A 6,558-nucleotide genomic window follows, 5' to 3' on the forward strand; every position below is an offset into this window, starting at 1 on the left:
AGAAAACAATTTTTGAAAGTTTGGTGGTGTTTTCTCTTTCTTGAATAATTGTGCAAAGCGACAAAGGCACTTATCATAATCAACACAGAATCGTACGCTTAGCGGGAATATATGTTTAAACGTCTATACAGCAGAAAACTCTTTCAAGTTATTACGAACTTCATACCGAATTATTGGTCTAGTAAAATGATTGGTCATTGTTCAAATTCTTTCAATCTAATTAGGTTAAATGTTCATATATTCCATATGTTTTAACTTTAAACTTCTTATTTTCGCGATAAAATTATTTTTTTAATACAAGTATATGAAAAATAATGGGACATATAGAACAAATTTTTTTCTTAAGTTTGTGCTATTTTTATCCATATCCATGAATTATTGATCTACGTAATACAATGCGAACATTTTTGATCGAAAAAGTGGATATGGATCAAAATCGCACTGGACCTTTTCTAATTAATTTGCTATAACTCTCGATCCCTTCGTTAAAATTGTACGAAACTGTATAGCCAAACTCTTAAAACTACAATAAAACTAGTAACAAAAATTTAAGAAATTCCATCGTTTAGTTTTTAAATAAAGTGTTATTAAATTTCAAACGCGATTTTCGCGATTCAGAAGTCATGGCGTATGGATCAAAATAGCACTCAGCCGGCGAATTGCTTAGAGCTCATTAGTAGTATAAGCCTCTTCGGTCTTCGTTAGTGTTCTAGAAAGGTAAGTTATTGGTCTTCTTCCCTGAGATAGGACTGCTCCGATTGCATGGTTTGAAGCATCTGTCGTCAATTCAAAATCCCTACTGAAATCTGGGCAGTTAAGTATTACATCTTCGGAAACTAAATAATTCTTAAGTTGCATGAATGCTCCCTTTGCTTTATCGTTTAGAGCAATTAGCGTATTTCTAGATTGAGATTTGGACACGCGTCCACCCTCCGCTCTCAAAAGGGATGTCAGGGGTTTTGCGATTTTCGCAAAATCTTGTATAAATCTTCTGTAATACCCCGATGTTCCTAGAAAAGACCTTAATTCTTTCAAGTTTTTTGGCATTGGCATGTCGCATACCTTCTTCGTATTAGTTTTGAATACTTTCTCCGATACGACAAATCCCAAAAATTCAACTTCATTCTTAAGGAATTCAGATTTATCCAGTTGTACTTTTATGTTTGCTTTATTCAATGTATCAAATATAGCCTCTAAGTTCTCAAAGTGGTTTTCTTCATTCTCTCCCAAAATGATTGTATAAGAATGTCATCGAGAGTCTTTTGAAATTGTGAAGGAGCGTTCTTTACGCCGAATGGAAGCCTAGTAAACTCGTATTTTCCATTATTAATAGAGAAAGCACTTTTTTCTATATCACTCTCCTTCAATTGAAATTATTATCTCCTTATTTGATGAAATGATAATTAGAATCTCCTTATTTGATGAAATCCACTTTTGAAATCGATAACTGAAAATATTTTGCTTTTGCCTAGATTTGATAAAACCTCATTTATTTCCGGAATCGGATATTTGTCTGGTTACAGTTATTTTATTCATTTTTCTGTAATCCACTACCATCCGGTATTTCCTTTTTTCTGACGCATCTTTGTTTTTGGTACCACCCATACAGGTGAGTTGTATGGCGATCTGGAAGGTCTTATTATTCCATCATCTAATAATTTTTGAACTTGTTCCTCTATTTCATTCTTAAGTGCCATTGGATACGGATATGATTTCGAATAGACGGTGTCCTCGGATGTCGTTCCGATTTCTGCCTGTACTGTAGTGGTGTATGGAAGTTTTTCGTCGGGATCAACAAATAGGGTGGTATACTTTTTTATGAGAAGATCAAGCTTTTCTTTTTGGATAGAATTTAAGTGGGATGTACGAATTTCTATGTTATTAACTGATTTTATGTTGTATTGTTTAAAAGGTATTTTTATGTTATTTATTAATTCTAATAGGTCCTGTTAGTATGGATAGTTATATTTAGATCTCTCATGGTATTATTTCCTATAATACCATCGAATAGGTTCAAATTTGGTGAGATATAGAATTTTATTTTAGGAACTTCTGAACAAAAAATGTTTATAAATGCATGATGTGTGACTCTCGTGCTACCCCCTATTGAGCTCGTTTTCAAAACTTCGTCATTTGGGATTGGATTTTTTTATTAATCTTGGGTGTACGTAATTTTTATTTGACCCGGTATCTATAAGAAATTTTAGAGTCTCCTAATTTCCCGCTTGATATTCTATGTAAGGAAGTGAGGAGCCCCCTAATCTAAAAAAGGATTCCCTCCCTCAGTTTTGCCTGAGTTGTTAGAATTTTGTTTATTAGCGCAAGCACGCCTACAAGACTTTCGGGTAGGATTTTGTTCTTAATCTCTGCTCCCAGAAGGTTGGATATAGTTAATCCTCTGCGTTTTATTGTGGTTCTGGTGTTGACTTGGATATGATCTTTTACCATTAAAGTTTCTGTTTTGGTAATCGTTTTCAAACCTTCGTCATTTGGGATTGGATTTTTTATTAATCTTGGGTGTACGTAATTTTTATTTGAACCGGTATCTATAAGAAATTTTAGAGTCTCCCAATTTCCCGCTTGATATTCTATGTAAGGAAGTGAGGAGCCCGCTAATCTAAAAAAGGATTGCCTCCCTCACTTTTGCCTGAGTTGTTGGAACTTTGTTTATTACCGCAAGCACGCCTACAAGACTTTCGGGTAGGATTTTGTTCTTGATCTCTGCTCCCAGAAGGTTGGATGTAGTTAATCCTCTGCGTTTTATTGTGGTTCTGATGTTGACTTGGAAATGAACTTTTACCATTAAAGTTTCTGTTTTGGCAATCGTTAGCATTTTGGTGAGTTCTAAATTGTTTAGAGTCGGCGGGTTCGTTTTTGAGTTGCAGTTGGGACGGGTTAATCGTATTTTGTAATTGTGAATTGATATGTTGTGCATAAGTTCTTTGATGTCTCCAGGAATTAGGGAAATGATCATTCTCCGTATCTAAAATTATTTCTATGTTGATTTGGTCAATATTCAGTTAATATGTTCAAATTGTTTTATTTGACTAAAATTGTTCTTGTTAAGTTGCTATGCCGATTATCTATATGTTGTCTGGCTGGACTTGGTTGTGTAAAATTGCTTTTACGAAAGTTCGAATTATTTTTATGAAGATGCGTATTAGAAACGGATACCTGAGTTACTTTATGATGATTTGGGTTATTATTCCTGCTCGTTATATTATCTAACTTTAAACTTAATTGAAGTGCTTGGGACAGATCCTGTGGTTCCCTCACTCCCAACAATCTAGGTTAATCACCCTTTAGTCCCCGAATGAACGTATCGAGGGCCTTATTTCTATACAGTTTTGCCATCGTTAAATATGCCTCCTGCGATACATCCATGCAGCCAAACTTCTCGAGAATAAGCGTATGGTGTTGATGTACTAGCATGTAGAATTCCTGTATGGAGCTATTCCCCTGACTCAAACCTTGGTTCTCCAGTGTTCCGATATCTCTATTGTCGGAATAGTGCAGATTTAAAAATTCAACCATTTTTCGCCAATTCAGTGGGGTATCATATGCCTCTAGTGCCTTGTCAGCGTTCCTTATTATCTTGTTCCTGATTGCACTTAGGATCACATAATGCTTGGCAGATTCTCTCATATGATTATAAATCGCCAAGGTCCTTTCTGCAGCCTTTTTCCACGAGCCGTACTCTCCTTCGTCATCAGAAAATTCCCTCTAATTCCTCCTTCATCGTTAAAATCGATTGGGAAATCGTCCTCCTTTTCCAATTTTTCATCAAGAATGGTTACACTCTTCCCTATAAATTCTTCGTGCTTCATGCTTTATTAGTTTTCTAATAGATTCAGAGATATTTGCGCCTTGCCCATCGAGCACATGTTCCGGTTCATTTTGGCTCACAATTTGGGGCTCTTTATCAAATTCTACATGTTGCCTGATGCGGCTTAATTTTGGACCTCAATTTTCAGGAGTGGATATCATTACAAATGGAGTTGAAGGTGGTCTTGATTCCATATCAAATATTTTCAAGGGAATATAGAAAAAATTTCAATATTTTTATGTTAGAAGAAGGCCTAAAATGTTAAAAATTAGGGACAAAGTAATCAAAGACTCAACGGAAAATTGGTTAACAGAAATTCAAAGAAACCCTATAACTCTATTATAATAACTACTTTCAGTTTACTTTAAGATTTTGTTGTAATAAATTTCTGTGTATGTGTAAGAGTTTAGTAAGGAGATTTTGAAGGAATTTTGTTAGGATTATGCCACACACGGTAAGGTTTGATTTAAAATTTTTTACTCATTCTTTCTTTTACAAAATTTTGCTTATCGTTTTTCAATATTGTTTATTTAAAGTTACAAATAATTCTGTAAATTGCTAATTAAATTTCTTATTATTTGACAAAATTATTTGATACAAAAATTAAAATGAGTTTAAGGGTTTTATAATTTTGTAGTTTATTAAAAATATTTAAAATAGTAAATAATTTTCAAAAGTAAACAAAAAAATTTTTTATTTTCCTGTAAAATAGTTAATATTTAAATATGAAATATTCATTAAAACAAATTAAAAGTAACTATAAAAATTTTTTTATCTTTTGTTTTTTTCTCATTTAGTTTTTATAAAAATCAAATTCAATCCGTTTGTTAATATTCTGTTTTCTCCTCTTTTTATATGATTGTTTCACTTATTTGAAAATTTTATTTTTTTTTCCGATTCTTACAATTACTCATTTAATTATTAATAATTTTATTTATAATTTTATTTAAATTTTATTTATTTTATGAAATTTAAAAGTGTTGTATGGGATTGGGTTTAATTTATTTTATAATGAAAATTAAATACTTTTGTAATTTTCGTCCGATGCGAAAGAAGATATTTCAAATTTCCATATATTTTTATAATTCTTTTACAATATAATTAATTTTTATTTAATGAGTTTTAATTTTTACAAAGCATCGGAAATTTTTTATTCAGTAATAAATTATTGGTTTTTTTTTTTGTTCAAAATCTACGCAACTACAAATTTGGAGGATTTTCCTCTCGTTTTTCTACTTCTAATTGTTATCAATTTTATTGGTTCTATTAGTAAATTCAGATCAATTTAATAAATTTTTATTAGTAAAGCAATTATAATATCAAATTTCTACAAAGTTGAAAGATTTATAAACACCATTACTCTTTTGATTAAGCGCTAAATTTTCTGCACTATGATTAATAAAATAAATCGTAAGATTAACAGGTGAGCTGAAAAGTCCGTATCGTTTCAATGAAAAAATATTTTTTTTGACAAATTTCGCTTTTATTATTCAACATAGTTGCCTTCAAGAGCGATATAGCGATTATAACGGTCTTCAAGTTTTTCGATACCCTTCCGGTAGTAATCCTTTGGCTTGTCCTCAAAAAAAGCTTCAGTTTCGGCGATGATTTCTTCGTTGGTGTGAAATTTTTTTCTAGCGAGCATTCTCTTAAGGTCCGAGAAGAGGAAAAAGTCGCTGGGGGCATGGTCCGGAGAATACAGTGGAAGGGGGAGCAAATCGAAGCCCAATTCGTGCAATTTCGACATCGTTTTCATGGACTTGTGGCACGGCGCATTGTCCTGGTGAAACAAGATTTTTTTCATATCCAAATATTCATGAATGATTCCTTTGATATCTTTAAGAGCTCGGCTTAGTCGATCAACCGTATTTTGCGATCTCCCAAAATTATTTTGTGGATCTTTTTCACGTTTTCGTCCGTAACTGCCTCTTTTAGGCGTCCACTGCGTGCGTCGTCTTCGGTTGACATATGATCGGTACGAAATTTAGCAAACCACTTGCGAATGGTTGCTTCGCCCGGGGCAGGCTCCGGATAACACTCATCAAGCCATTTCTTGCATTCAACGGCACTTTTTTTCATCAAAAAATAATGTTTCATTAACACACGAAACTCTTGAGTTTCTATGGTTTTCAAAAATAACAAAAGTAGCATCACTCTCGATACGATAACTCACAAACTAATGATCCGACAGCTGTCAAATTTTGACAGGCATCTTTTGAAGGTTGGTTTTACCTAAGAAGGGTATGAACTTTATTATGGTGGCGCCATCTCATAGAAACGATACAGACTTTTCAGCCCACCTGTTATATTATTATTTAGATTAAGCAATCAATTTTCTATATTAAAATTAATCTATTCTATTAATTAGTAAGATTCTATTACTACTTAGATTAAGCACTAAATTTCTATATTACGATTAATAGCAACGAAATTAGTGAAAAAGATGAGACAAAAAACCCGTCTGGCGCATCTGATGTAAAGAAAACTACAAAACCACCCCCAATCGTATTGTATGGTATTCAAGACTTAACAAAACTAACACAATTTGTTAACGAAGTACTTAATAAAGATGATTACAACTATAAGATTGTAACAAAAAATCAATTAATCATATCAACGAAGGATGTTGAAAAGTATAAAAAACTAATTGAACACGTGCGCAAAGAAGGTCTGATTGGTCACACATTTACCAGAAAAGATGAAAGATCTCAGAAAATTGTCATCAAACATCT

This window comes from Condylostylus longicornis, unplaced genomic scaffold, assembly GCF_029603195.1.
Source record: "Condylostylus longicornis isolate FDR11 unplaced genomic scaffold, ASM2960319v2 ptg000012l, whole genome shotgun sequence".
Lineage (NCBI taxonomy): Eukaryota > Metazoa > Arthropoda > Insecta > Diptera > Dolichopodidae > Condylostylus > Condylostylus longicornis.